Raw genomic sequence first — 26,550 nt, forward strand, 5'->3', positions numbered from 1 at the left:
TACCGAGCTAAAAAATTGGAAACAGTCTCATCCGGAACTTTAGGGTTATACATGTGCACAACCACATACTTATATGTCTGCTGGAACAGAGGTTCCAGTGCAATAAACTCTAGGCATTTCAATTCCTTTTCTTCCTTCATTCGTACCAACTCCATGTAGACTCTCTGGCAAATACTCAAAGAAACAAAAGTGATATCATAAATTCCTTGTTTCTGAAAATCCTGCAGTGCCAATACATCCGTTACCTTCAAGCCATTAATGTTCTTCAAGACATCAACGCAAACTTGGTACAAACCGATTTCTCCTTCATGACCTGCAGCCACCTTCAGACGGACCGAGTCCTCTAATCCACGTGTTTTCTCCACCATTTTTACAGCAGATAAACACAATCGCCGCTCAATCGCACACTAGGGCCCCACAAGGGGGAACCCCAGTCACAACTGCCCTCCAAACAACACCAGCAGCAGAAAACCACCACTGATCTTGCCAAAAGGCCGAGAAGCGATAACCAGAATTGGTTTCAAACTACGGAGCCACCCAAGGATCCTGAAAAGTCCATTTGTGGAGATGAGCTCCTGGACTCCCGTTAAGAAGACATGTTGTCAACCTCTAGATCCCTTACATGCCTGCACTTTTCGGCTTGCTGCTGCTGCAATCCACGCGTTTTAGATCTGCATAACTCCACCTCTTTAAACACAGCACCTTCACCCCCTGCTGTTCCCACCCGCCTCAACACCGTTGGAAGGGAGGAGAACCAATTAAGGCGGGGGGTGGGGTGGAACGAGCAGCTGTCTACCCTTAGCAGGAGGGCTCCTGATTACATACCTCTCCTGCTGCTGCTGCTGCTGGCTGTCCAGCAGCAGACTGAAGGTGGCTGCTGCTGTGCACAGGTATATAAAGGCTCAGAGCCTATTATGACACGCGCAGCCAGCGTTCCATTGCCACATTCCATCTACTGCAGGCAGGATACCTGGCTGGCTGAATGTCGCTGAGAAGCTCACAGAGACCGCCATAAACAACAGTTTAACAGAATGCCACAGACTAATCAACCAACCTTTTTGGGTTGGGTTCTCTTTTATAGTCTGCAGGCATTAAATGAAAGAAGTCAGTGTTCCAGCAGAGGGAGACAACGTTTCAGAAAAGGCATTGTAGCAAACCAAAAAAGAAATTTTAAGCGCAGCAGAGTAACCAGCGCACATACCTGTTAGCTCAGGTGAGTTTAAAAGGCTGCTGTTGATAACAAGGGCATTTGCTAAATAGATGGTGTGTGTGCAACAATATACTGAAAGGTCAATTATATTGTGCAGCTTATCTCACCACCTGTAGTTATTTAGGTGAAAGCTCCAAAATGCTTGCCTAATATGTCTGTTTATCCAAAAGGAAGTAAAAAGGGAGAGCTAGAAAGATAGCATTTCATTACATTACATGGCAATGCAATGCACAGTTGCTGAAGTTGAACCAAAATGAGCTTGTAATCTGGCTTCTGCAACTTTGAACATGAAAAATCCAATGAGGAGAAGAAAAGCAAAGCCAAAGAGTCCATCCCAAAATCCGACAAACAAGCAAAATGAACAAAAAACATTGAATTCAATTCTTTCTGATTTTAGAAACTGCATTAAAGAAGGGGTGCACCGGTCCTGGAGATACTGCAATACCAGGTCAATGCGTGGAGTGGACAGAGCAAGCTCTTTTTCCATCTCCCTGTTCTAAAAATCCATTTAATATATGGTCCCCAGATAGGGGACGTATCAGATATTAAACTGATAAGAACAGATACTACACTTGATCTTAGCCAAAAGGCCGAGAAGCGATAACCAGAATTGGTTTCAAACTACGGAGCCACCCAAGGATCCTGAAAAGTCCATTTGTGGAGATGAGCTCCTGGACTCCCGTTAAGAAGACATGTTGTCAACCTCTAGATCCCTTACATGCCTGCACTTTTCGGCTTGCTGCTGCTGCAATCCACGCGTTTTAGATCTGCATAACTCCACCTCTTTAAACAGAGCACCTTCACCCCCTGCTGTTCCCACCCGCCTCAACACCGTTGGAAGGGAGGAGAACCAATTAAGGCGGGGGGTGGGGTGGAACGAGCAGCTGTCTACCCTTAGCAGGAGGGCTGCTGATTACATACCTCTCCTGCTGCTGCTGCTGCTGCTGGCTGTCCAGCAGCAGACTGAAGGTGGCTGCTGCTGTGCACAGGTATATAAAGGCTCAGAGCCTATTATGACACGCGCAGCCAGCGTTCCATTGCCACATTCCATCTACTGCAGGCAGGATACCTGGCTGGCTGAATGTCGCTGAGAAGCTCACAGAGACCGCCATAAGCAACAGTTTAACAGAATGCCACAGACTAATCAACCAAACTTTTTGGGTTGGGTTCTCTTTTATAGTCTGCAGGCATTAAATGAAAGAAGTCAGTGTTCCAGCAGAGGGAGACAACGTTTCAGAAAAGGCATTGTAGCAAACCAAAAAAGAAATTTTAAGCGCAGCAGAGTAACCAGCGCACATACCTGTTAGCTCAGGTGAGTTTAAAAGGCTGCTGTTGATAACAAGGGCATTTGCTAAATAGATGGTGTGTGTGCAACAATATACTGAAAGGTCAATTATATTGTGCAGCTTATCTCACCACCTGTAGTTATTTAGGTGAAAGCTCCAAAATGCTTGCCTAATATGTCTGTTTATCCAAAAGGAAGTAAAAAGGGAGAGCTAGAAAGATAGCATTTCATTACATTACATGGCAATGCAATGCACAGTTGCTGAAGTTGAACCAAAATGAGCTTGTAATCTGGCTTCTGCAACTTTGAACATGAAAAATCCAATGAGGAGAAGAAAAGCAAAGCCAAAGAGTCCATCCCAAAATCCGACAAACAAGCAAAATGAACAAAAAACATTGAATTCAATTCTTTCTGATTTTAGAAACTGCATTAAAGAAGGGGTGCACCGGTCCTGGAGATACTGCAATACCAGGTCAATGCGTGGAGTGGACAGAGCAAGCTCTTTTTCCATCTCCCTGTTCTAAAAATCCATTTAATATATGGTCCCCAGATAGGGGACGTATCAGATATTAAACTGATAAGAACAGATACTACACTTGATCTTAGCCAAAAGGCCGAGAAGCGATAACCAGAATTGGTTTCAAACTACGGAGCCACCCAAGGATCCTGAAAAGTCCATTTGTGGAGATGAGCTCCTGGACTCCCGTTAAGAAGACATGTTGTCAACCTCTAGATCCCTTACATGCCTGCACTTTTCGGCTTGCTGCTGCTGCAATCCACGCGTTTTAGATCTGCATAACTCCACCTCTTTAAACACAGCACCTTCACCCCCTGCTGTTCCCACCCGCCTCAACACCGTTGGAAGGGAGGAGAACCAATTAAGGCGGGGGGTGGGGTGGAACGAGCAGCTGTCTACCCTTAGCAGGAGGGCTGCTGATTACATACCTCTCCTGCTGCTGCTGCTGCTGCTGCTGGCTGTCCAGCAGCAGACTGAAGGTGGCTGCTGCTGTGCACAGGTATATAAAGGCTCAGAGCCTATTATGACACGCGCAGCCAGCGTTCCATTGCCACATTCCATCTACTGCAGGCAGGATACCTGGCTGGCTGAATGTCGCTGAGAAGCTCACAGAGACCGCCATAAGCAACAGTTTAACAGAATGCCACAGACTAATCAACCAAACTTTTTGGGTTGGGTTCTCTTTTATAGTCTGCAGGCATTAAATGAAAGAAGTCAGTGTTCCAGCAGAGGGAGACAACGTTTCAGAAAAGGCATTGTAGCAAACCAAAAAAGAAATTTTAAGCGCAGCAGAGTAACCAGCGCACATACCTGTTAGCTCAGGTGAGTTTAAAAGGCTGCTGTTGATAACAAGGGCATTTGCTAAATAGATGGTGTGTGTGCAACAATATACTGAAAGGTCAATTATATTGTGCAGCTTATCTCACCACCTGTAGTTATTTAGGTGAAAGCTCCAAAATGCTTGCCTAATATGTCTGTTTATCCAAAAGGAAGTAAAAAGGGAGAGCTAGAAAGATAGCATTTCATTACATTACATGGCAATGCAATGCACAGTTGTTGAAGTTGAACCAAAATGAGCTTGTAATCTGGCTTCTGCAACTTTGAACATGAAAAATCCAATGAGGAGAAGAAAAGCAAAGCCAAAGAGTCCATCCCAAAATCCGACAAACAAGCAAAATGAACAAAAAACATTGAATTCAATTCTTTCTGATTTTAGAAACTGCATTAAAGAAGGGGTGCACCGGTCCTGGAGATACTGCAATACCAGGTCAATGCGTGGAGTGGACAGAGCAAGCTCTTTTTCCATCTCCCTGTTCTAAAAATCCATTTAATATATGGTCCCCAGATAGGGGACGTATCAGATATTAAACTGATAAGAACAGATACTACACTTGATCTTAGCCAAAAGGCCGAGAAGCGATAACCAGAATTGGTTTCAAACTACGGAGCCACCCAAGGATCCTGAAAAGTCCATTTGTGGAGATGAGCTCCTGGACTCCCGTTAAGAAGACATGTTGTCAACCTCTAGATCCCTTACATGCCTGCACTTTTCGGCTTGCTGCTGCTGCAATCCACGCGTTTTAGATCTGCATAACTCCACCTCTTTAAACACAGCACCTTCACCCCCTGCTGTTCCCACCCGCCTCAACACCGTTGGAAGGGAGGAGAACCAATTAAGGCGGGGGGTGGGGTCGAACGAGCAGCTGTCTACCCTTAGCAGGAGGGCTGCTGATTACATACCTCTCCTGCTGCTGCTGCTGCTGCTGCTGGCTGTCCAGCAGCAGACTGAAGGTGGCTGCTGCTGTGCACAGGTATATAAAGGCTCAGAGCCTATTATGACACGCGCAGCCAGCGTTCCATTGCCACATTCCATCTACTGCAGGCAGGATACCTGGCTGGCTGAATGTCGCTGAGAAGCTCACAGAGACCGCCATAAGCAACAGTTTAACAGAATGCCACAGACTAATCAACCAAACTTTTTGGGTTGGGTTCTCTTTTATAGTCTGCAGGCATTAAATGAAAGAAGTCAGTGTTCCAGCAGAGGGAGACAACGTTTCAGAAAAGGCATTGTAGCAAACCAAAAAAGAAATTTTAAGCGCAGCAGAGTAACCAGCGCACATACCTGTTAGCTCAGGTGAGTTTAAAAGGCTGCTGTTGATAACAAGGGCATTTGCTAAATAGATGGTGTGTGTGCAACAATATACTGAAAGGTCAATTATATTGTGCAGCTTATCTCACCACCTGTAGTTATTTAGGTGAAAGCTCCAAAATGCTTGCCTAATATGTCTGTTTATCCAAAAGGAAGTAAAAAGGGAGAGCTAGAAAGATAGCATTTCATTACATTACATGGCAATGCAATGCACAGTTGCTGAAGTTGAACCAAAATGAGCTTGTAATCTGGCTTCTGCAACTTTGAACATGAAAAATCCAATGAGGAGAAGAAAAGCAAAGCCAAAGAGTCCATCCCAAAATCCGACAAACAAGCAAAATGAACAAAAAACATTGAATTCAATTCTTTCTGATTTTAGAAACTGCATTAAAGAAGGGGTGCACCGGTCCTGGAGATACTGCAATACCAGGTCAATGCGTGGAGTGGACAGAGCAAGCTCTTTTTCCATATCCCTGTTCTAAAAATCCATTTAATATATGGTCCCCAGATAGGGAACGTATCAGATATTAAACTGATAAGAACAGATACTACACTTGATCTTAGCCAAAAGGCTGAGAAGCGATAACCAGAATTGGTTTCAAACTACGGAGCCACCCAAGGATCCTGAAAAGTCCATTTGTGGAGATGAGCTCCTGGACTCCCGTTAAGAAGACATGTTGTCAACCTCTAGATCCCTTACATGCCTGCACTTTTCGGCTTGCTGCTGCTGCAATCCACGCGTTTTAGATCTGCATAACTCCACCTCTTTAAACACAGCACCTTCACCCCCTGCTGTTCCCACCCGCCTCAACACCGTTGGAAGGGAGGAGAACCAATTAAGGCGGGGGGTGGGGTGGAACGAGCAGCTGTCTACCCTTAGCAGGAGGGCTGCTGATTACATACCTCTCCTGCTGCTGCTGCTGCTGCTGCTGGCTGTCCAGCAGCAGACTGAAGGTGGCTGCTGCTGTGCACAGGTATATAAAGGCTCAGAGCCTATTATGACACGCGCAGCCAGCGTTCCATTGCCACATTCCATCTACTGCAGGCAGGATACCTGGCTGGCTGAATGTCGCTGAGAAGCTCACAGAGACCGCCATAAGCAACAGTTTAACAGAATGCCACACACTAATCAACCAAACTTTTTGGGTTGGGTTCTCTTTTATAGTCTGCAGGCATTAAATGAAAGAAGTCAGTGTTCCAGCAGAGGGAGACAACGTTTCAGAAAAGGCATTGTAGCAAACCAAAAAAGAAATTTTAAGCGCAGCAGAGTAACCAGCACACATACCTGTTAGCTCAGGTGAGTTTAAAAGGCTGCTGTTGATAACAAGGGCATTTGCTAAATAGATGGTGTGTGTGCAACAATATACTGAAAGGTCAATTATATTGTGCAGCTTATCTCACCACCTGTAGTTATTTAGGTGAAAGCTCCAAAATGCTTGCCTAATATGTCTGTTTATCCAAAAGGAAGTAAAAAGGGAGAGCTAGAAAGATAGCATTTCATTACATTACATGGCAATGCAATGCACAGTTGCTGAAGTTGAACCAAAATGAGCTTGTAATCTGGCTTCTGCAACTTTGAACATGAAAAATCCAATGAGGAGAAGAAAAGCAAAGCCAAAGAGTCCATCCCAAAATCCGACAAACAAGCAAAATGAACAAAAAACATTGAATTCAATTCTTTCTGATTTTAGAAACTGCATTAAAGAAGGGGTGCACCGGTCCTGGAGATACTGCAATACCAGGTCAATGCGTGGAGTGGACAGAGCAAGCTCTTTTTCCATCTCCCTGTTCTAAAAATCCATTTAATATATGGTCCCCAGATAGGGGACGTATCAGATATTAAACTGATAAGAACAGATACTACACTTGATCTTAGCCAAAAGGCCGAGAAGCGATAACCAGAATTGGTTTCAAACTACGGAGCCACCCAAGGATCCTGAAAAGTCCATTTGTGGAGATGAGCTCCTGGACTCCCGTTAAGAAGACATGTTGTCAACCTCTAGATCCCTTACATGCCTGCACTTTTCGGCTTGCTGCTGCTGCAATCCACGCGTTTTAGATCTGCATAACTCCACCTCTTTAAACACAGCACCTTCACCCCCTGCTGTTCCCACCCGCCTCAACACCGTTGGAAGGGAGGAGAACCAATTAAGGCGGGGGGTGGGGTGGAACGAGCAGCTGTCTACCCTTAGCAGGAGGGCTGCTGATTACATACCTCTCCTGCTGCTGCTGCTGCTGCTGCTGGCTGTCCAGCAGCAGACTGAAGGTGGCTGCTGCTGTGCACAGGTATATAAAGGCTCAGAGCCTATTATGACACGCGCAGCCAGCGTTCCATTGCCACATTCCATCTACTGCAGGCAGGATACCTGGCTGGCTGAATGTCGCTGAGAAGCTCACAGAGACCGCCATAAGCAACAGTTTAACAGAATGCCACAGACTAATCAACCAAACTTTTTGGGTTGGGTTCTCTTTTATAGTCTGCAGGCATTAAATGAAAGAAGTCAGTGTTCCAGCAGAGGGAGACAACGTTTCAGAAAAGGCATTGTAGCAAACCAAAAAAGAAATTTTAAGCGCAGCAGAGTAACCAGCGCACATACCTGTTAGCTCAGGTGAGTTTAAAAGGCTGCTGTTGATAACAAGGGCATTTGCTAAATAGATGGTGTGTGTGCAACAATATACTGAAAGGTCAATTATATTGTGCAGCTTATCTCACCACCTGTAGTTATTTAGGTGAAAGCTCCAAAATGCTTGCCTAATATGTCTGTTTATCCAAAAGGAAGTAAAAAGGGAGAGCTAGAAAGATAGCATTTCATTACATTACATGGCAATGCAATGCACAGTTGCTGAAGTTGAACCAAAATGAGCTTGTAATCTGGCTTCTGCAACTTTGAACATGAAAAATCCAATGAGGAGAAGAAAAGCAAAGCCAAAGAGTCCATCCCAAAATCCGACAAACAAGCAAAATGAACAAAAAACATTGAATTCAATTCTTTCTGATTTTAGAAACTGCATTAAAGAAGGGGTGCACCGGTCCTGGAGATACTGCAATACCAGGTCAATGCGTGGAGTGGACAGAGCAAGCTCTTTTTCCATCTCCCTGTTCTAAAAATCCATTTAATATATGGTCCCCAGATAGGGGACGTATCAGATATTAAACTGATAAGAACAGATACTACACTTGATCTTAGCCAAAAGGCCGAGAAGCGATAACCAGAATTGGTTTCAAACTACGGAGCCACCCAAGGATCCTGAAAAGTCCATTTGTGGAGATGAGCTCCTGGACTCCCGTTAAGAAGACATGTTGTCAACCTCTAGATCCCTTACATGCCTGCACTTTTCGGCTTGCTGCTGCTGCAATCCACGCGTTTTAGATCTGCATAACTCCACCTCTTTAAACACAGCACCTTCACCCCCTGCTGTTCCCACCCGCCTCAACACCGTTGGAAGGGAGGAGAACCAATTAAGGCGGGGGGTGGGGTGGAACGAGCAGCTGTCTACCCTTAGCAGGAGGGCTGCTGATTACATACCTCTCCTGCTGCTGCTGCTGCTGCTGCTGGCTGTCCAGCAGCAGACTGAAGGTGGCTGCTGCTGTGCACAGGTATATAAAGGCTCAGAGCCTATTATGACACGCGCAGCCAGCGTTCCATTGCCACATTCCATCTACTGCAGGCAGGATACCTGGCTGGCTGAATGTCGCTGAGAAGCTCACAGAGACCGCCATAAGCAACAGTTTAACAGAATGCCACAGACTAATCAACCAAACTTTTTGGGTTGGGTTCTCTTTTATAGTCTGCAGGCATTAAATGAAAGAAGTCAGTGTTCCAGCAGAGGGAGACAACGTTTCAGAAAAGGCATTGTAGCAAACCAAAAAAGAAATTTTAAGCGCAGCAGAGTAACCAGCGCACATACCTGTTAGCTCAGGTGAGTTTAAAAGGCTGCTGTTGATAACAAGGGCATTTGCTAAATAGATGGTGTGTGTGCAACAATATACTGAAAGGTCAATTATATTGTGCAGCTTATCTCACCACCTGTAGTTATTTAGGTGAAAGCTCCAAAATGCTTGCCTAATATGTCTGTTTATCCAAAAGGAAGTAAAAAGGGAGAGCTAGAAAGATAGCATTTCATTACATTACATGGCAATGCAATGCACAGTTGCTGAAGTTGAACCAAAATGAGCTTGTAATCTGGCTTCTGCAACTTTGAACATGAAAAATCCAATGAGGAGAAGAAAAGCAAAGCCAAAGAGTCCATCCCAAAATCCGACAAACAAGCAAAATGAACAAAAAACATTGAATTCAATTCTTTCTGATTTTAGAAACTGCATTAAAGAAGGGGTGCACCGGTCCTGGAGATACTGCAATACCAGGTCAATGCGTGGAGTGGACAGAGCAAGCTCTTTTTCCATCTCCCTGTTGTAAAAATCCATTTAATATATGGTCCCCAGATAGGGGACGTATCAGATATTAAACTGATAAGAACAGATACTACACTTGATCTTAGCCAAAAGGCCGAGAAGCGATAACCAGAATTGGTTTCAAACTACGGAGCCACCCAAGGATCCTGAAAAGTCCATTTGTGGAGATGAGCTCCTGGACTCCCGTTAAGAAGACATGTTGTCAACCTCTAGATCCCTTACATGCCTGCACTTTTCGGCTTGCTGCTGCTGCAATCCACGCGTTTTAGATCTGCATAACTCCACCTCTTTAAACACAGCACCTTCACCCCCTGCTGTTCCCACCCGCCTCAACACCGTTGGAAGGGAGGAGAACCAATTAAGGCGGGGGGTGGGGTGGAACGAGCAGCTGTCTACCCTTAGCAGGAGGGCTGCTGATTACATACCTCTCCTGCTGCTGCTGCTGCTGCTGCTGGCTGTCCAGCAGCAGACTGAAGGTGGCTGCTGCTGTGCACAGGTATATAAAGGCTCAGAGCCTATTATGACACGCGCAGCCAGCGTTCCATTGCCACATTCCATCTACTGCAGGCAGGATACCTGGCTGGCTGAATGTCGCTGAGAAGCTCACAGAGACCGCCATAAGCAACAGTTTAACAGAATGCCACAGACTAATCAACCAAACTTTTTGGGTTGGGTTCTCTTTTATAGTCTGCAGGCATTAAATGAAAGAAGTCAGTGTTCCAGCAGAGGGAGACAACGTTTCAGAAAAGGCATTGTAGCAAACCAAAAAAGAAATTTTAAGCGCAGCAGAGTAACCAGCGCACATACCTGTTAGCTCAGGTGAGTTTAAAAGGCTGCTGTTGATAACAAGGGCATTGGCTAAATAGATGGTGTGTGTGCAACAATATACTGAAAGGTCAATTATATTGTGCAGCTTATCTCACCACCTGTAGTTATTTAGGTGAAAGCTCCAAAATGCTTGCCTAATATGTCTGTTTATCCAAAAGGAAGTAAAAAGGGAGAGCTAGAAAGATAGCATTTCATTACATTACATGGCAATGCAATGCACAGTTGCTGAAGTTGAACCAAAATGAGCTTGTAATCTGGCTTCTGCAACTTTGAACATGAAAAATCCAATGAGGAGAAGAAAAGCAAAGCCAAAGAGTCCATCCCAAAATCCGACAAACAAGCAAAATGAACAAAAAACATTGAATTCAATTCTTTCTGATTTTAGAAACTGCATTAAAGAAGGGGTGCACCGGTCCTGGAGATACTGCAATACCAGGTCAATGCGTGGAGTGGACAGAGCAAGCTCTTTTTCCATCTCCCTGTTCTAAAAATCCATTTAATATATGGTCCCCAGATAGGGGACGTATCAGATATTAAACTGATAAGAACAGATACTACACTTGATCTTAGCCAAAAGGCCGAGAAGCGATAACCAGAATTGGTTTCAAACTACGGAGCCACCCAAGGATCCTGAAAAGTCCATTTGTGGAGATGAGCTCCTGGACTCCCGTTAAGAAGACATGTTGTCAACCTCTAGATCCCTTACATGCCTGCACTTTTCGGCTTGCTGCTGCTGCAATCCACGCGTTTTAGATCTGCATAACTCCACCTCTTTAAACACAGCACCTTCACCCCCTGCTGTTCCCACCCGCCTCAACACCGTTGGAAGGGAGGAGAACCAATTAAGGCGGGGGGTGGGGTGGAACGAGCAGCTGTCTACCCTTAGCAGGAGGGCTGCTGATTACATACCTCTCCTGCTGCTGCTGCTGCTGCTGCTGGCTGTCCAGCAGCAGACTGAAGGTGGCTGCTGCTGTGCACAGGTATATAAAGGCTCAGAGCCTATTATGACACGCGCAGCCAGCGTTCCATTGCCACATTCCATCTACTGCAGGCAGGATACCTGGCTGGCTGAATGTCGCTGAGAAGCTCACAGAGACCGCCATAAGCAACAGTTTAACAGAATGCCACAGACTAATCAACCAAACTTTTTGGGTTGGGTTCTCTTTTATAGTCTGCAGGCATTAAATGAAAGAAGTCAGTGTTCCAGCAGAGGGAGACAACGTTTCAGAAAAGGCATTGTAGCAAACCAAAAAAGAAATTTTAAGCGCAGCAGAGTAACCAGCGCACATACCTGTTAGCTCAGGTGAGTTTAAAAGGCTGCTGTTGATAACAAGGGCATTTGCTAAATAGATGGTGTGTGTGCAACAATATACTGAAAGGTCAATTATATTGTGCAGCTTATCTCACCACCTGTAGTTATTTAGGTGAAAGCTCCAAAATGCTTGCCTAATATGTCTGTTTATCCAAAAGGAAGTAAAAAGGGAGAGCTAGAAAGATAGCATTTCATTACATTACATGGCAATGCAATGCACAGTTGCTGAAGTTGAACCAAAATGAGCTTGTAATCTGGCTTCTGCAACTTTGAACATGAAAAATCCAATGAGGAGAAGAAAAGCAAAGCCAAAGAGTCCATCCCAAAATCCGACAAACAAGCAAAATGAACAAAAAACATTGAATTCAATTCTTTCTGATTTTAGAAACTGCATTAAAGAAGGGGTGCACCGGTCCTGGAGATACTGCAATACCAGGTCAATGCGTGGAGTGGACAGAGCAAGCTCTTTTTCCATCTCCCTGTTCTAAAAATCCATTTAATATATGGTCCCCAGATAGGGGACTTATCAGATATTAAACTGATAAGAACAGATACTACACTTGATCTTAGCCAAAAGGCCGAGAAGCGATAACCAGAATTGGTTTCAAACTACGGAGCCACCCAAGGATCCTGAAAAGTCCATTTGTGGAGATGAGCTCCTGGACTCCCGTTAAGAAGACATGTTGTCAACCTCTAGATCCCTTACATGCCTGCACTTTTCGGCTTGCTGCTGCTGCAATCCACGCGTTTTAGATCTGTATAACTAAACCTCTTTAAACACAGCACCTTCACCCCCTGCTGTTCCCACCCGCCTCAACACCGTTGGAAGGGAGGAGAACCAATTAAGGCGGGGGGTGGGGTGGAACGAGCAGCTGTCTACCCTTAGCAGGAGGGCTGCTGATTACATACCTCTCCTGCTGCTGCTGCTGCTGCTGGCTGTCCAGCAGCAGACTGAAGGTGGCTGCTGCTGTGCACAGGTATATAAAGGCTCAGAGCCTATTATGACACGCGCAGCCAGCGTTCCATTGCCACATTCCATCTACTGCAGGCAGGATACCTGGCTGGCTGAATGTCGCTGAGAAGCTCACAGAGACCGCCATAAGCAACAGTTTAACAGAATGCCACAGACTAATCAACCAAACTTTTTGGGTTGGGTTCTCTTTTATAGTCTGCAGGCATTAAATGAAAGAAGTCAGTGTTCCAGCAGAGGGAGACAACGTTTCAGAAAAGGCATTGTAGCAAACCAAAAAAGAAATTTTAAGCGCAGCAGAGTAACCAGCGCACATACCTGTTAGCTCAGGTGAGTTTAAAAGGCTGCTGTTGATAACAAGGGCATTTGCTAAATAGATGGTGTGTGTGCAACAATATACTGAAAGGTCAATTATATTGTGCAGCTTATCTCACCACCTGTAGTTATTTAGGTGAAAGCTCCAAAATGCTTGCCTAATATGTCTGTTTATCCAAAAGGAAGTAAAAAGGGAGAGCTAGAAAGATAGCATTTCATTACATTACATGGCAATGCAATGCACAGTTGCTGAAGTTGAACCAAAATGAGCTTGTAATCTGGCTTCTGCAACTTTGAACATGAAAAATCCAATGAGGAGAAGAAAAGCAAAGCCAAAGAGTCCATCCCAAAATCCGACAAACAAGCAAAATGAACAAAAAACATTGAATTCAATTCTTTCTGATTTTAGAAACTGCATTAAAGAAGGGGTGCACCGGTCCTGGAGATACTGCAATACCAGGTCAATGCGTGGAGTGGACAGAGCAAGCTCTTTTTCCATCTCCCTGTTCTAAAAATCCATTTAATATATGGTCCCCAGATAGGGGACGTATCAGATATTAAACTGATAAGAACAGATACTACACTTGATCTTAGCCAAAAGGCCGAGAAGCGATAACCAGAATTGGTTTCAAACTACGGAGCCACCCAAGGATCCTGAAAAGTCCATTTGTGGAGATGAGCTCCTGGACTCCCGTTAAGAAGACATGTTGTCAACCTCTAGATCCCTTACATGCCTGCACTTTTCGGCTTGCTGCTGCTGCAATCCACGCGTTTTAGATCTGCATAACTCCACCTCTTTAAACACAGCACCTTCACCCCCTGCTGTTCCCACCCGCCTCAACACCGTTGGAAGGGAGGAGAACCAATTAAGGCGGGGGGTGGGGTGGAACGAGCAGCTGTCTACCCTTAGCAGGAGGGCTGCTGATTACATACCTCTCCTGCTGCTGCTGCTGCTGCTGCTGGCTGTCCAGCAGCAGACTGAAGGTGGCTGCTGCTGTGCACAGGTATATAAAGGCTCAGAGCCTATTATGACACGCGCAGCCAGCGTTCCATTGCCACATTCCATCTACTGCAGGCAGGATACCTGGCTGGCTGAATGTCGCTGAGAAGCTCACAGAGACCGCCATAAGCAACAGTTTAACAGAATGCCACAGACTAATCAACCAAACTTTTTGGGTTGGGTTCTCTTTTATAGTCTGCAGGCATTAAATGAAAGAAGTCAGTGTTCCAGCAGAGGGAGACAACGTTTCAGAAAAGGCATTGTAGCAAACCAAAAAAGAAAGTTTAAGCGCAGCAGAGTAACCAGCGCACATACCTGTTAGCTCAGGTGAGTTTAAAAGGCTGCTGTTGATAACAAGGGCATTTGCTAAATAGATGGTGTGTGTGCAACAATATACTGAAAGGTCAATTATATTGTGCAGCTTATCTCACCACCTGTAGTTATTTAGGTGAAAGCTCCAAAATGCTTGCCTAATATGTCTGTTTATCCAAAAGGAAGTAAAAAGGGAGAGCTAGAAAGATAGCATTTCATTACATTACATGGCAATGCAATGCACAGTTGCTGAAGTTGAACCAAAATGAGCTTGTAATCTGGCTTCTGCAACTTTGAACATGAAAAATCCAATGAGGAGAAGAAAAGCAAAGCCAAAGAGTCCATCCCAAAATCCGACAAACAAGCAAAATGAACAAAAAACATTGAATTCAATTCTTTCTGATTTTAGAAACTGCATTAAAGAAGGGGTGCACCGGTCCTGGAGATACTGCAATACCAGGTCAATGCGTGGAGTGGACAGAGCAAGCTCTTTTTCCATCTCCCTGTTCTAAAAATCCATTTAATATATGGTCCCCAGATAGGGGACTTATCAGATATTAAACTGATAAGAACAGATACTACACTTGATCTTAGCCAAAAGGCCGAGAAGCGATAACCAGAATTGGTTTCAAACTACGGAGCCACCCAAGGATCCTGAAAAGTCCATTTGTGGAGATGAGCTCCTGGACTCCCGTTAAGAAGACATGTTGTCAACCTCTAGATCCCTTACATGCCTGCACTTTTCGGCTTGCTGCTGCTGCAATCCACGCGTTTTAGATCTGCATAACTCCACCTCTTTAAACACAGCACCTTCACCCCCTGCTGTTCCCACCCGCCTCAACACCGTTGGAAGGGAGGAGAACCAATTAAGGCGGGGGGTGGGGTGGAACGAGCAGCTGTCTACCCTTAGCAGGAGGGCTGCTGATTACATACCTCTCCTGCTGCTGCTGCTGCTGCTGGCTGTCCAGCAGCAGACTGAAGGTGGCTGCTGCTGTGCACAGGTATATAAAGGCTCAGAGCCTATTATGACACGCGCAGCCAGCGTTCCATTGCCACATTCCATCTACTGCAGGCAGGATACCTGGCTGGCTGAATGTCGCTGAGAAGCTCACAGAGACCGCCATAAGCAACAGTTTAACAGAATGCCACAGACTAATCAACCAAACTTTTTGGGTTGGGTTCTCTTTTATAGTCTGCAGGCATTAAATGAAAGAAGTCAGTGTTCCAGCAGAGGGAGACAACGTTTCAGAAAAGGCATTGTAGCAAACCAAAAAAGAAATTTTAAGCGCAGCAGAGTAACCAGCGCACATACCTGTTAGCTCAGGTGAGTTTAAAAGGCTGCTGTTGATAACAAGGGCATTTGCTAAATAGATGGTGTGTGTGCAACAATATACTGAAAGGTCAATTATATTGTGCAGCTTATCTCACCACCTGTAGTTATTTAGGTGAAAGCTCCAAAATGCTTGCCTAATATGTCTGTTTATCCAAAAGGAAGTAAAAAGGGAGAGCTAGAAAGATAGCATTTCATTACATTACATGGCAATGCAATGCACAGTTGCTGAAGTTGAACCAAAATGAGCTTGTAATCTGGCTTCTGCAACTTTGAACATGAAAAATCCAATGAGGAGAAGAAAAGCAAAGCCAAAGAGTCCATCCCAAAATCCGACAAACAAGCAAAATGAACAAAAAACATTGAATTCAATTCTTTCTGATTTTAGAAACTGCATTAAAGAAGGGGTGCACCGGTCCTGGAGATACTGCAATACCAGGTCAATGCGTGGAGTGGACAGAGCAAGCTCTTTTTCCATCTCCCTGTTCTAAAAATCCATTTAATATATGGTCCCCAGATAGGGGACGTATCAGATATTAAACTGATAAGAACAGATACTACACTTGATCTTAGCCAAAAGGCCGAGAAGCGATAACCAGAATTGGTTTCAAACTACGGAGCCACCCAAGGATCCTGAAAAGTCCATTTGTGGAGATGAGCTCCTGGACTCCCGTTAAGAAGACATGTTGTCAACCTCTAGATCCCTTACATGCCTGCACTTTTCGGCTTGCTGCTGCTGCAATCCACGCGTTTTAGATCTGCATAACTCCACCTCTTTAAACACAGCACCTTCACCCCCTGCTGTTCCCACCCGCCTCAACACCGTTGGAAGGGAGGAGAACCAATTAAGGCGGGGGGTGGGGTGGAACGAGCAGCTGTCTACCCTTAGCAGGAGGGCTGCTGATTACATACCTCTCCTGCTGCTGCTGCTGCTGCTGGCTGTCCAGCAGCAGACTGAAGGTGGCTGCTGCTGTGCACAGGTATATAAAGGCTCAGAGCCTATTATGACATGCGCAGCCAGCGTTCCATTGCCACATTCCATCTACTGCAGGCAGGATACCTGGCTGGCTGAATGTCGCTGAGAAGCTCACAGAGACCGCCATAAGCAACAGTTTAACAGAATGCCACAGACTAATCAACCAAACTTTTTGGGTTGGGTTCTCTTTTATAGTCTGCAGGCATTAAATGAAAGAAGTCAGTGTTCCAGCAGAGGGAGACAACGTTTCAGAAAAGGCATTGTAGCAAACCAAAAAAGAAATTTTAAGCGCAGCAGAGTAACCAGCGCACATACCTGTTAGCTCAGGTGAGTTTAAAAGGCTGCTGTTGATAACAAGGGCATTTGCTAAATAGATGGTGTGTGTGCAACAATATACTGAAAGGTCAATAATATTGTGCAGCTTATCTCACCACCTGTAGTTATTTAGGTGAAAGCTCCAAAATGCTTGCCTAATATGTCTGTTTATCCAAAAGGAAGTAAAAAGGGAGAGCTAGAAAGATAGCATTTCATTACATTACATGGCAATGCAATGCACAGTTGCTGAAGTTGAACCAAAATGAGCTTGTAATCTGGCTTCTGCAACTTTGAACATGAAAAATCCAATGAGGAGAAGAAAAGCAAAGCCAAAGAGTCCATCCCAAAATCCGACAAACAAGCAAAATGAACAAAAAACATTGAATTCAATTCTTTCTGATTTTAGAAACTGCATTAAAGAAGGGGTGCACCGGTCCTGGAGATACTGCAATACCAGGTCAATGCGTGGAGTGGACAGAGCAAGCTCTTTTTCCATCTCCCTGTTCTAAAAATCCATTTAATATATGGTCCCCAGATAGGGGACGTATCAGATATTAAACTGATAAGAACAGATACTACACTTGATCTTAGCCAAAAGGCCGAGAAGCGATAACCAGAATTGGTTTCAAACTACGGAGCCACCCAAGGATCCTGAAAAGTCCATTTGTGGAGATGAGCTCCTGGACTCCCGTTAAGAAGACATGTTGTCAACCTCTAGATCCCTTACATGCCTGCACTTTTCGGCTTGCTGCTGCTGCAATCCACGCGTTTTAGATCTGCATAACTCCACCTCTTTAAACACAGCACCTTCACCCCCTGCTGTTCCCACCCGCCTCAACACCGTTGGAAGGGAGGAGAACCAATTAAGGCGGGGGGTGGGGTGGAACGAGCAGCTGTCTACCCTTAGCAGGAGGGCTGCTGATTACATACCTCTCCTGCTGCTGCTGCTGCTGCTGGCTGTCCAGCAGCAGACTGAAGGTGGCTGCTGCTGTGCACAGGTATATAAAGGCTCAGAGCCTATTATGACACGCGCAGCCAGCGTTCCATTGCCACATTCCATCTACTGCAGGCAGGATACCTGGCTGGCTGAATGTCGCTGAGAAGCTCACAGAGACCGCCATAAGCAACAGTTTAACAGAATGCCACAGACTAATCAACCAAACTTTTTGGGTTGGGTTCTCTTTTATAGTCTGCAGGCATTAAATGAAAGAAGTCAGTGTTCCAGCAGAGGGAGACAACGTTTCAGAAAAGGCATTGTAGCAAACCAAAAAAGAAATTTTAAGCGCAGCAGAGTAACCAGCGCACATACCTGTTAGCTCAGGTGAGTTTAAAAGGCTGCTGTTGATAACAAGGGCATTTGCTAAATAGATGGTGTGTGTGCAACAATATACTGAAAGGTCAATTATATTGTGCAGCTTATCTCACCACCTGTAGTTATTTAGGTGAAAGCTCCAAAATGCTTGCCTAATATGTCTGTTTATCCAAAAGGAAGTAAAAAGGGAGAGCTAGAAAGATAGCATTTCATTACATTACATGGCAATGCAATGCACAGTTGCTGAAGTTGAACCAAAATGAGCTTGTAATCTGGCTTCTGCAACTTTGAACATGAAAAATCCAATGAGGAGAAGAAAAGCAAAGCCAAAGAGTCCATCCCAAAATCCGACAAACAAGCAAAATGAACAAAAAACATTGAATTCAATTCTTTCTGATTTTAGAAACTGCATTAAAGAAGGGGTGCACCGGTCCTGGAGATACTGCAATACCAGGTCAATGCGTGGAGTGGACAGAGCAAGCTCTTTTTCCATCTCCCTGTTCTAAAAATCCATTTAATATATGGTCCCCAGATAGGGGACGTATCAGATATTAAACTGATAAGAACAGATACTACACTTGATCTTAGCCAAAAGGCCGAGAAGCGATAACCAGAATTGGTTTCAAACTACGGAGCCACCCAAGGATCCTGAAAAGTCCATTTGTGGAGATGAGCTCCTGGACTCCCGTTAAGAAGACATGTTGTCAACCTCTAGATCCCTTACATGCCTGCACTTTTCGGCTTGCTGCTGCTGCAATCCACGCGTTTTAGATCTGCATAACTCCACCTCTTTAAACACAGCACCTTCACCCCCTGCTGTTCCCACCCGCCTCAACACCGTTGGAAGGGAGGAGAACCAATTAAGGCGGGGGGTGGGGTGGAACGAGCAGCTGTCTACCCTTAGCAGGAGGGCTGCTGATTACATACCTCTCCTGCTGCTGCTGCTGCTGCTGCTGGCTGTCCAGCAGCAGACTGAAGGTGGCTGCTGCTGTGCACAGGTATATAAAGGCTCAGAGCCTATTATGACACGCGCAGCCAGCGTTCCATTGCCACATTCCATCTACTGCAGGCAGGATACCTGGCTGGCTGAATGTCGCTGAGAAGCTCACAGAGACCGCCATAAGCAACAGTTTAACAGAATGCCACAGACTAATCAACCAAACTTTTTGGGTTGGGTTCTCTTTTATAGTCTGCAGGCATTAAATGAAAGAAGTCAGTGTTCCAGCAGAGGGAGACAACGTTTCAGAAAAGGCATTGTAGCAAACCAAAAAAGAAATTTTAAGCGCAGCAGAGTAACCAGCGCACATACCTGTTAGCTCAGGTGAGTTTAAAAGGCTGCTGTTGATAACAAGGGCATTTGCTAAATAGATGGTGTGTGTGCAACAATATACTGAAAGGTCAATTATATTGTGCAGCTTATCTCACCACCTGTAGTTATTTAGGTGAAAGCTCCAAAATGCTTGCCTAATATGTCTGTTTATCCAAAAGGAAGTAAAAAGGGAGAGCTAGAAAGATAGCATTTCATTACATTACATGGCAATGCAATGCACAGTTGCTGAAGTTGAACCAAAATGAGCTTGTAATCTGGCTTCTGCAACTTTGAACATGAAAAATCCAATGAGGAGAAGAAAAGCAAAGCCAAAGAGTCCATCCCAAAATCCGACAAACAAGCAAAATGAACAAAAAACATTGAATTCAATTCTTTCTGATTTTAGAAACTGCATTAAAGAAGGGGTGCACCGGTCCTGGAGATACTGCAATACCAGGTCAATGCGTGGAGTGGACAGAGCAAGCTCTTTTTCCATCTCCCTGTTCTAAAAATCCATTTAATATATGGTCCCCAGATAGGGGACGTATCAGATATTAAACTGATAAGAACAGATACTACACTTGATCTTAGCCAAAAGGCCGAGAAGCGATAACCAGAATTGGTTTCAAACTACGGAGCCACCCAAGGATCCTGAAAAGTCCATTTGTGGAGATGAGCTCCTGGACTCCCGTTAAGAAGACATGTTGTCAACCTCTAGATCCCTTACATGCCTGCACTTTTCGGCTTGCTGCTGCTGCAATCCACGCGTTTTAGATCTGCATAACTCCACCTCTTTAAACACAGCACCTTCACCCCCTGCTGTTCCCACCCGCCTCAACACCATTGGAAGGGAGGAGAACCAATTAAGGCGGGGGGTGGGGTGGAACGAGCAGCTGTCTACCCTTAGCAGGAGGGCTGCTGATTACATACCTCTCCTGCTGCTGCTGCTGCTGCTGGCTGTCCAGCAGCAGACTGAAGGTGGCTGCTGCTGTGCACAGGTATATAAAGGCTCAGAGCCTATTATGACACGCGCAGCCAGCGTTCCATTGCCACATTCCATCTACTGCAGGCAGGATACCTGGCTGGCTGAATGTCGCTGAGAAGCTCACAGAGACCGCCATAAGCAACAGTTTAACAGAATGCCACAGACTAATCAACCAAACTTTTTGGGTTGGGTTCTCTTTTATAGTCTGCAGGCATTAAATGAAAGAAGTCAGTGTTCCAGCAGAGGGAGACAACGTTTCAGAAAAGGCATTGTAGCAAACCAAAAAAGAAATTTTAAGCGCAGCAGAGTAACCAGCGCACATACCTGTTAGCTCAGGTGAGTTTAAAAGGCTGCTGTTGATAACAAGGGCATTTGCTAAATAGATGGTGTGTGTGCAACAATATACTGAAAGGTCAATTATATTGTGCAGCTTATCTCACCACCTGTAGTTATTTAGGTGAAAGCTCCAAAATGCTTGCCTAATATGTCTGTTTATCCAAAAGGAAGTAAAAAGGGAGAGCTAGAAAGATAGCATTTCATTACATTACATGGCAATGCAATGCACAGTTGCTGAAGTTGAACCAAAATGAGCTTGTAATCTGGCTTCTGCAACTTTGAACATGAAAAATCCAATGAGGAGAAGAAAAGCAAAGCCAAAGAGTCCATCCCAAAATCCGACAAACAAGCAAAATGAACAAAAAACATTGAATTCAATTCTTTCTGATTTTAGAAACTGCATTAAAGAAGGGGTGCACCGGTCCTGGAGATACTGCAATATCAGGTCAATGAGTGGAGTGGACAGAGCAAGCTCTTTTTCCATCTCCCTGTTCTAAAAATCCATTTAATATATGGTCCCCAGATAGGGGACGTATTAGATATTAAACTGATAAGAACAGATACTACACTTGATCTTAGCCAAAAGGCCGAGAAGCGATAACCAGAATTGGTTTCAAACTACGGAGCCACCCAAGGATCCTGAAAAGTCCATTTGTGGAGATGAGCTCCTGGACTCCCGTTAAGAAGACATGTTGTCAACCTCTAGATCCCTTACATGCCTGCACTTTTCGGCTTGCTGCTGCTGCAATCCACGCGTTTTAGATCTGCATAACTCCACCTCTTTAAACACAGCACCTTCACCCCCTGCTGTTCCCACCCGCCTCAACACCGTTGGAAGGGAGGAGAACCAATTAAGGCGGGGGGTGGGGTGGAACGAGCAGCTGTCTACCCTTAGCAGGAGGGCTGCTGATTACATACCTCTCCTGCTGCTGCTGCTGCTGCTGGCTGTCCAGCAGCAGACTGAAGGTGGCTGCTGCTGTGCACAGGTATATAAAGGCTCAGAGCCTATTATGACACGCGCAGCCAGCGTTCCATTGCCACATTCCATCTACTGCAGGCAGGATACCTGGCTGGCTGAATGTCGCTGAGAAGCTCACAGAGACCGCCATAAGCAACAGTTTAACAGAATGCCACAGACTAATCAACCAAACTTTTTGGGTTGGGTTCTCTTTTATAGTCTGCAGGCATTAAATGAAAGAAGTCAGTGTTCCAGCAGAGGGAGACAACGTTTCAGAAAAGGCATTGTAGCAAACCAAAAAAGAAATTTTAAGCGCAGCAGAGTAACCAGCGCACATACCTGTTAGCTCAGGTGAGTTTAAAAGGCTGCTGTTGATAACAAGGGCATTTGCTAAATAGATGGTGTGTGTGCAACAATATACTGAAAGGTCAATTATATTGTGCAGCTTATCTCACCACCTGTAGTTATTTAGGTGAAAGCTCCAAAATGCTTGCCTAATATGTCTGTTTATCCAAAAGGAAGTAAAAAGGGAGAGCTAGAAAGATAGCATTTCATTACATTACATGGCAATGCAATGCACAGTTGCTGAAGTTGAACCAAAATGAGCTTGTAATCTGGCTTCTGCAACTTTGAACATGAAAAATCCAATGAGGAGAAGAAAAGCAAAGCCAAAGAGTCCATCCCAAAATCCGACAAACAAGCAAAATGAACAAAAAACATTGAATTCAATTCTTTCTGATTTTAGAAACTGCATTAAAGAAGGGGTGCACCGGTCCTGGAGATACTGCAATACCAGGTCAATGAGTGGAGTGGACAGAGCAAGCTCTTTTTCCATCTCCCTGTTCTAAAAATCCATTTAATATATGGTCCCCAGATAGGGGACGTATCAGATATTAAACTGATAAGAACAGATACTACACTTGATCTTAGCCAAAAGGCCGAGAAGCGATAACCAGAATTGGTTTCAAACTACGGAGCCACCCAAGGATCCTGAAAAGTCCATTTGTGGAGATGAGCTCCTGGACTCCCGTTAAGAAGACATGTTGTCAACCTCTAGATCCCTTACATGCCTGCACTTTTCGGCTTGCTGCTGCTGCAATCCACGCGTTTTAGATCTGCATAACTCCACCTCTTTAAACACAGCACCTTCACCCCCTGCTGTTCCCACCCGCCTCAACACCGTTGGAAGGGAGGAGAACCAATTAAGGCGGGGGGTGGGGTGGAACGAGCAGCTGTCTACCCTTAGCAGGAGGGCTGCTGATTACATACCTCTCCTGCTGCTGCTGCTGCTGCTGCTGGCTGTCCAGCAGCAGACTGAAGGTGGCTGCTGCTGTGCACAGGTATATAAAGGCTCAGAGCCTATTATGACACGCGCAGCCAGCGTTCCATTGCCACATTCCATCTACTGCAGGCAGGATACCTGGCTGGCTGAATGTCGCTGAGAAGCTCACAGAGACCGCCATAAGCAACAGTTTAACAGAATGCCACAGACTAATCAACCAAACTTTTTGGGTTGGGTTCTCTTTTATAGTCTGCAGGCATTAAATGAAAGAAGTCAGTGTTCCAGCAGAGGGAGACAACGTTTCAGAAAAGGCATTGTAGCAAACCAAAAAAGAAATTTTAAGCGCAGCAGAGTAACCAGCGCACATACCTGTTAGCTCAGGTGAGTTTAAAAGGCTGCTGTTGATAACAAGGGCATTTGCTAAATAGATGGTGTGTGTGCAACAATATACTGAAAGGTCAATTATATTGTGCAGCTTATCTCACCACCTGTAGTTATTTAGGTGAAAGCTCCAAAATGCTTGCCTAATATGTCTGTTTATCCAAAAGGAAGTAAAAAGGGAGAGCTAGAAAGATAGCATTTCATTACATTACATGGCAATGCAATGCACAGTTGCTGAAGTTGAACCAAAATGAGCTTGTAATCTGGCTTCTGCAACTTTGAACATGAAAAATCCAATGAGGAGAAGAAAAGCAAAGCCAAAGAGTCCATCCCAAAATCCGACAAACAAGCAAAATGAACAAAAAACATTGAATTCAATTCTTTCTGATTTTAGAAACTGCATTAAAGAAGGGGTGCACCGGTCCTGGAGATACTGCAATACCAGGTCAATGCGTGGAGTGGACAGAGCAAGCTCTTTTTCCATCTCCCTGTTCTAAAAATCCATTTAATATATGGTCCCCAGATAGGGGACGTATCAGATATTAAACTGATAAGAACAGATACTACACTTGATCTTAGCCAAAAGGCCGAGAAGCGATAACCAGAATTGGTTTCAAACTACGGAGCCACCCAAGGATCCTGAAAAGTCCATTTGTGGAGATGAGCTCCTGGACTCCCGTTAAGAAGACATGTTGTCAACCTCTAGATCCCTTACATGCCTGCACTTTTCGGCTTGCTGCTGCTGCAATCCACGCGTTTTAGATCTGCATAACTCCACCTCTTTAAACACAGCACCTTCACCCCCTGCTGTTCCCACCCGCCTCAACACCGTTGGAAGGGAGGAGAACCAATTAAGGCGGGGGGTGGGGTGGAACGAGCAGCTGTCTACCCTTAGCAGGAGGGCTGCTGATTACATACCTCTCCTGCTGCTGCTGCTGCTGCTGGCTGTTCAGCAGCAGACTGAAGGTGGCTGCTGCTGTGCACAGGTATATAAAGGCTCAGAGCCTATTATGACACGCGCAGCCAGCGTTCCATTGCCACATTCCATCTACTGCAGGCAGGATACCTGGCTGGCTGAATGTCGCTGAGAAGCTCACAGAGACCGCCATAAGCAACAGTTTAACAGAATGCCACAGACTAATCAACCAAACTTTTTGGGTTGGGTTCTCTTTTATAGTCTGCAGGCATTAAATGAAAGAAGTCAGTGTTCCAGCAGAGGGAGACAACGTTTCAGAAAAGGCATTGTAGCAAACCAAAAAAGAAATTTTAAGCGCAGCAGAGTAACCAGCGCACATACCTGTTAGCTCAGGTGAGTTTAAAAGGCTGCTGTTGATAACAAGGGCATTTGCTAAATAGATGGTGTGTGTGCAACAATATACTGAAAGGTCAATTATATTGTGCAGCTTATCTCACCACCTGTAGTTATTTAGGTGAAAGCTCCAAAATGCTTGCCTAATATGTCTGTTTATCCAAAAGGAAGTAAAAAGGGAGAGCTAGAAAGATAGCATTTCATTACATTACATGGCAATGCAATGCACAGTTGCTGAAGTTGAACCAAAATGAGCTTGTAATCTGGCTTCTGCAACTTTGAACATGAAAAATCCAATGAGGAGAAGAAAAGCAAAGCCAAAGAGTCCATCCCAAAATCCGACAAACAAGCAAAATGAACAAAAAACATTGAATTCAATTCTTTCTGATTTTAGAAACTGCATTAAAGAAGGGGTGCACCGGTCCTGGAGATACTGCAATACCAGGTCAATGCGTGGAGTGGACAGAGCAAGCTCTTTTTCCATCTCCCTGTTCTAAAAATCCATTTAATATATGGTCCCCAGATAGGGGACGTATCAGATATTAAACTGATAAGAACAGATTTTTTTGATTGAAGCTGCATCCAAGGCACTGAAAAATGTGACCGAAGTCACACCAAAACAGCGCACGAGGCGAGGATTCATGTGGACCCTTCCCGGAGGAGAGGGTCCCCAATAAACCATCCCCATCCCTCCGAGCCAGAAGGCCACAGCGAGGGTCAGGGATCTCCGATGCTCTCCCTAGCCGAAGCCGGAGAAGAGCCGTTTTCGTGCTCCCAGCTTCCATCTAGGCTGCCACCCTAGTGGAGCTGGAGCCTGTGTTGGTTTCTCAGCCCAAAGCTGACCGGACCTCCGACCGGGTTTATAAAAATTCCCCTTCCTAGCCCGGAGGCCAGGAATAGGGGGGGTTGCTCAGAAAGTATGATTGGCAAAGGTGCGGCGTGCTACGAAGCCAAGTCTTTCTGGGGTTCCCAGTCCCAGTAAGCTTGGACTCCCACCAGGGCGCCTACTCCTGGGGCACATTGCTCCAAAGCCCTCACACTTACCCAGCCTAGTGACTTTGATCCTGGAGGGCCATGTTTTCCATCAGATAACTCTATGAGCCACCTGGCGTACTAACAAGTGCACCAAACCAGTGTGTAATATGCATCAATTTACTAGGGCAGCCCAAGGACAAAACTGCCTTTTCAAAAGATACTACACTTGATCTTAGCCAAAAGGCCGAGAAGCGATAACCAGAATTGGTTTCAAACTACGGAGCCACCCAAGGATCCTGAAAAGTCCATTTGTGGAGATGAGCTCCTGGACTCCCGTTAAGAAGACATGTTGTCAACCTCTAGATCCCTTACATGCCTGCACTTTTCGGCTTGCTGCTGCTGCAATCCACGCGTTTTAGATCTGCATAACTCCACCTCTTTAAACACAGCACCTTCACCCCCTGCTGTTCCCACCCGCCTCAACACCGTTGGAAGGGAGGAGAACCAATTAAGGAGGGGGGTGGGGTGGAACGAGCAGCTGTCTACCCTTAGCAGGAGGGCTGCTGATTACATACCTCTCCTGCTGCTGCTGCTGCTGCTGCTGGCTGTCCAGCAGCAGACTGAAGGTGGCTGCTGCTGTGCACAGGTATATAAAGGCTCAGAGCCTATTATGACACGCGCAGCCAGCGTTCCATTGCCACATTCCATCTACTGCAGGCAGGATACCTGGCTGGCTGAATGTCGCTGAGAAGCTCACAGAGACCGCCATA

At 45.3% G+C, this 26,550-nt stretch overlaps 19 non-coding genes and 1 pseudogene across 19 annotated transcripts; all 20 read right to left on the bottom strand.

The window, feature by feature from the left end:
* Positions 1–1,621: 1,621 nt before the first annotated feature.
* On the bottom strand, positions 1,622–1,812 carry LOC141220120 (U2 spliceosomal RNA). Its single transcript, XR_012288492.1, has one exon. It is a non-coding gene; the product is annotated as a U2 spliceosomal RNA (small nuclear RNA).
* Positions 1,813–2,930: 1,118 nt separating this feature from the next.
* LOC141220121 (U2 spliceosomal RNA) lies at positions 2,931–3,121 on the bottom strand. The gene has a single exon (XR_012288493.1). It is a non-coding gene; the product is annotated as a U2 spliceosomal RNA (small nuclear RNA).
* A 1,121-nt stretch (positions 3,122–4,242) lies between these two features.
* Positions 4,243–4,433, bottom strand: LOC141220123 (U2 spliceosomal RNA). The gene has a single exon (XR_012288495.1). It is a non-coding gene; the product is annotated as a U2 spliceosomal RNA (small nuclear RNA).
* A 1,121-nt stretch (positions 4,434–5,554) lies between these two features.
* LOC141219583 (U2 spliceosomal RNA) lies at positions 5,555–5,745 on the bottom strand. Its single transcript, XR_012288042.1, has one exon. It is a non-coding gene; the product is annotated as a U2 spliceosomal RNA (small nuclear RNA).
* A 1,121-nt stretch (positions 5,746–6,866) lies between these two features.
* LOC141220124 (U2 spliceosomal RNA) lies at positions 6,867–7,057 on the bottom strand. The gene has a single exon (XR_012288496.1). It is a non-coding gene; the product is annotated as a U2 spliceosomal RNA (small nuclear RNA).
* Positions 7,058–8,178: 1,121 nt separating this feature from the next.
* LOC141220125 (U2 spliceosomal RNA) lies at positions 8,179–8,369 on the bottom strand. Its single transcript, XR_012288497.1, has one exon. It is a non-coding gene; the product is annotated as a U2 spliceosomal RNA (small nuclear RNA).
* A 1,121-nt stretch (positions 8,370–9,490) lies between these two features.
* On the bottom strand, positions 9,491–9,681 carry LOC141220198 (U2 spliceosomal RNA). Its single transcript, XR_012288568.1, has one exon. It is a non-coding gene; the product is annotated as a U2 spliceosomal RNA (small nuclear RNA).
* Positions 9,682–10,802: 1,121 nt separating this feature from the next.
* LOC141220126 (U2 spliceosomal RNA) lies at positions 10,803–10,993 on the bottom strand. The gene has a single exon (XR_012288498.1). It is a non-coding gene; the product is annotated as a U2 spliceosomal RNA (small nuclear RNA).
* A 1,121-nt stretch (positions 10,994–12,114) lies between these two features.
* Positions 12,115–12,305, bottom strand: LOC141220185 (U2 spliceosomal RNA). Its single transcript, XR_012288555.1, has one exon. It is a non-coding gene; the product is annotated as a U2 spliceosomal RNA (small nuclear RNA).
* Positions 12,306–13,423: 1,118 nt separating this feature from the next.
* LOC141220127 (U2 spliceosomal RNA) lies at positions 13,424–13,614 on the bottom strand. The gene has a single exon (XR_012288499.1). It is a non-coding gene; the product is annotated as a U2 spliceosomal RNA (small nuclear RNA).
* Positions 13,615–14,735: 1,121 nt separating this feature from the next.
* On the bottom strand, positions 14,736–14,926 carry LOC141220186 (U2 spliceosomal RNA). The gene has a single exon (XR_012288556.1). It is a non-coding gene; the product is annotated as a U2 spliceosomal RNA (small nuclear RNA).
* A 1,118-nt stretch (positions 14,927–16,044) lies between these two features.
* Positions 16,045–16,235, bottom strand: LOC141220128 (U2 spliceosomal RNA). Its single transcript, XR_012288500.1, has one exon. It is a non-coding gene; the product is annotated as a U2 spliceosomal RNA (small nuclear RNA).
* Positions 16,236–17,353: 1,118 nt separating this feature from the next.
* On the bottom strand, positions 17,354–17,544 carry LOC141220129 (U2 spliceosomal RNA). Its single transcript, XR_012288501.1, has one exon. It is a non-coding gene; the product is annotated as a U2 spliceosomal RNA (small nuclear RNA).
* Positions 17,545–18,662: 1,118 nt separating this feature from the next.
* On the bottom strand, positions 18,663–18,853 carry LOC141220130 (U2 spliceosomal RNA). Its single transcript, XR_012288502.1, has one exon. It is a non-coding gene; the product is annotated as a U2 spliceosomal RNA (small nuclear RNA).
* Positions 18,854–19,974: 1,121 nt separating this feature from the next.
* LOC141220131 (U2 spliceosomal RNA) lies at positions 19,975–20,165 on the bottom strand. Its single transcript, XR_012288503.1, has one exon. It is a non-coding gene; the product is annotated as a U2 spliceosomal RNA (small nuclear RNA).
* A 1,118-nt stretch (positions 20,166–21,283) lies between these two features.
* Positions 21,284–21,474, bottom strand: LOC141219602 (U2 spliceosomal RNA). Its single transcript, XR_012288060.1, has one exon. It is a non-coding gene; the product is annotated as a U2 spliceosomal RNA (small nuclear RNA).
* Positions 21,475–22,592: 1,118 nt separating this feature from the next.
* Positions 22,593–22,783, bottom strand: LOC141220228 (U2 spliceosomal RNA). The gene has a single exon (XR_012288597.1). It is a non-coding gene; the product is annotated as a U2 spliceosomal RNA (small nuclear RNA).
* A 1,121-nt stretch (positions 22,784–23,904) lies between these two features.
* Positions 23,905–24,095, bottom strand: LOC141220132 (U2 spliceosomal RNA). Its single transcript, XR_012288504.1, has one exon. It is a non-coding gene; the product is annotated as a U2 spliceosomal RNA (small nuclear RNA).
* A 1,118-nt stretch (positions 24,096–25,213) lies between these two features.
* On the bottom strand, positions 25,214–25,396 carry LOC141219613 (U2 spliceosomal RNA). The gene has a single exon (XR_012288070.1). It is a non-coding gene; the product is annotated as a U2 spliceosomal RNA (small nuclear RNA).
* Positions 25,397–25,920: 524 nt separating this feature from the next.
* Positions 25,921–26,036, bottom strand: LOC141219725 (U2 spliceosomal RNA; annotated as a pseudogene).
* Between the last annotated feature and the right edge of the window lie 514 nt (positions 26,037–26,550).

This window comes from Phyllobates terribilis, unplaced genomic scaffold, assembly GCF_046119375.1.
Source record: "Phyllobates terribilis strain yellow unplaced genomic scaffold, ASM4611937v1 Scaffold_277__1_contigs__length_2500907, whole genome shotgun sequence".
Lineage (NCBI taxonomy): Eukaryota > Metazoa > Chordata > Amphibia > Anura > Dendrobatidae > Phyllobates > Phyllobates terribilis.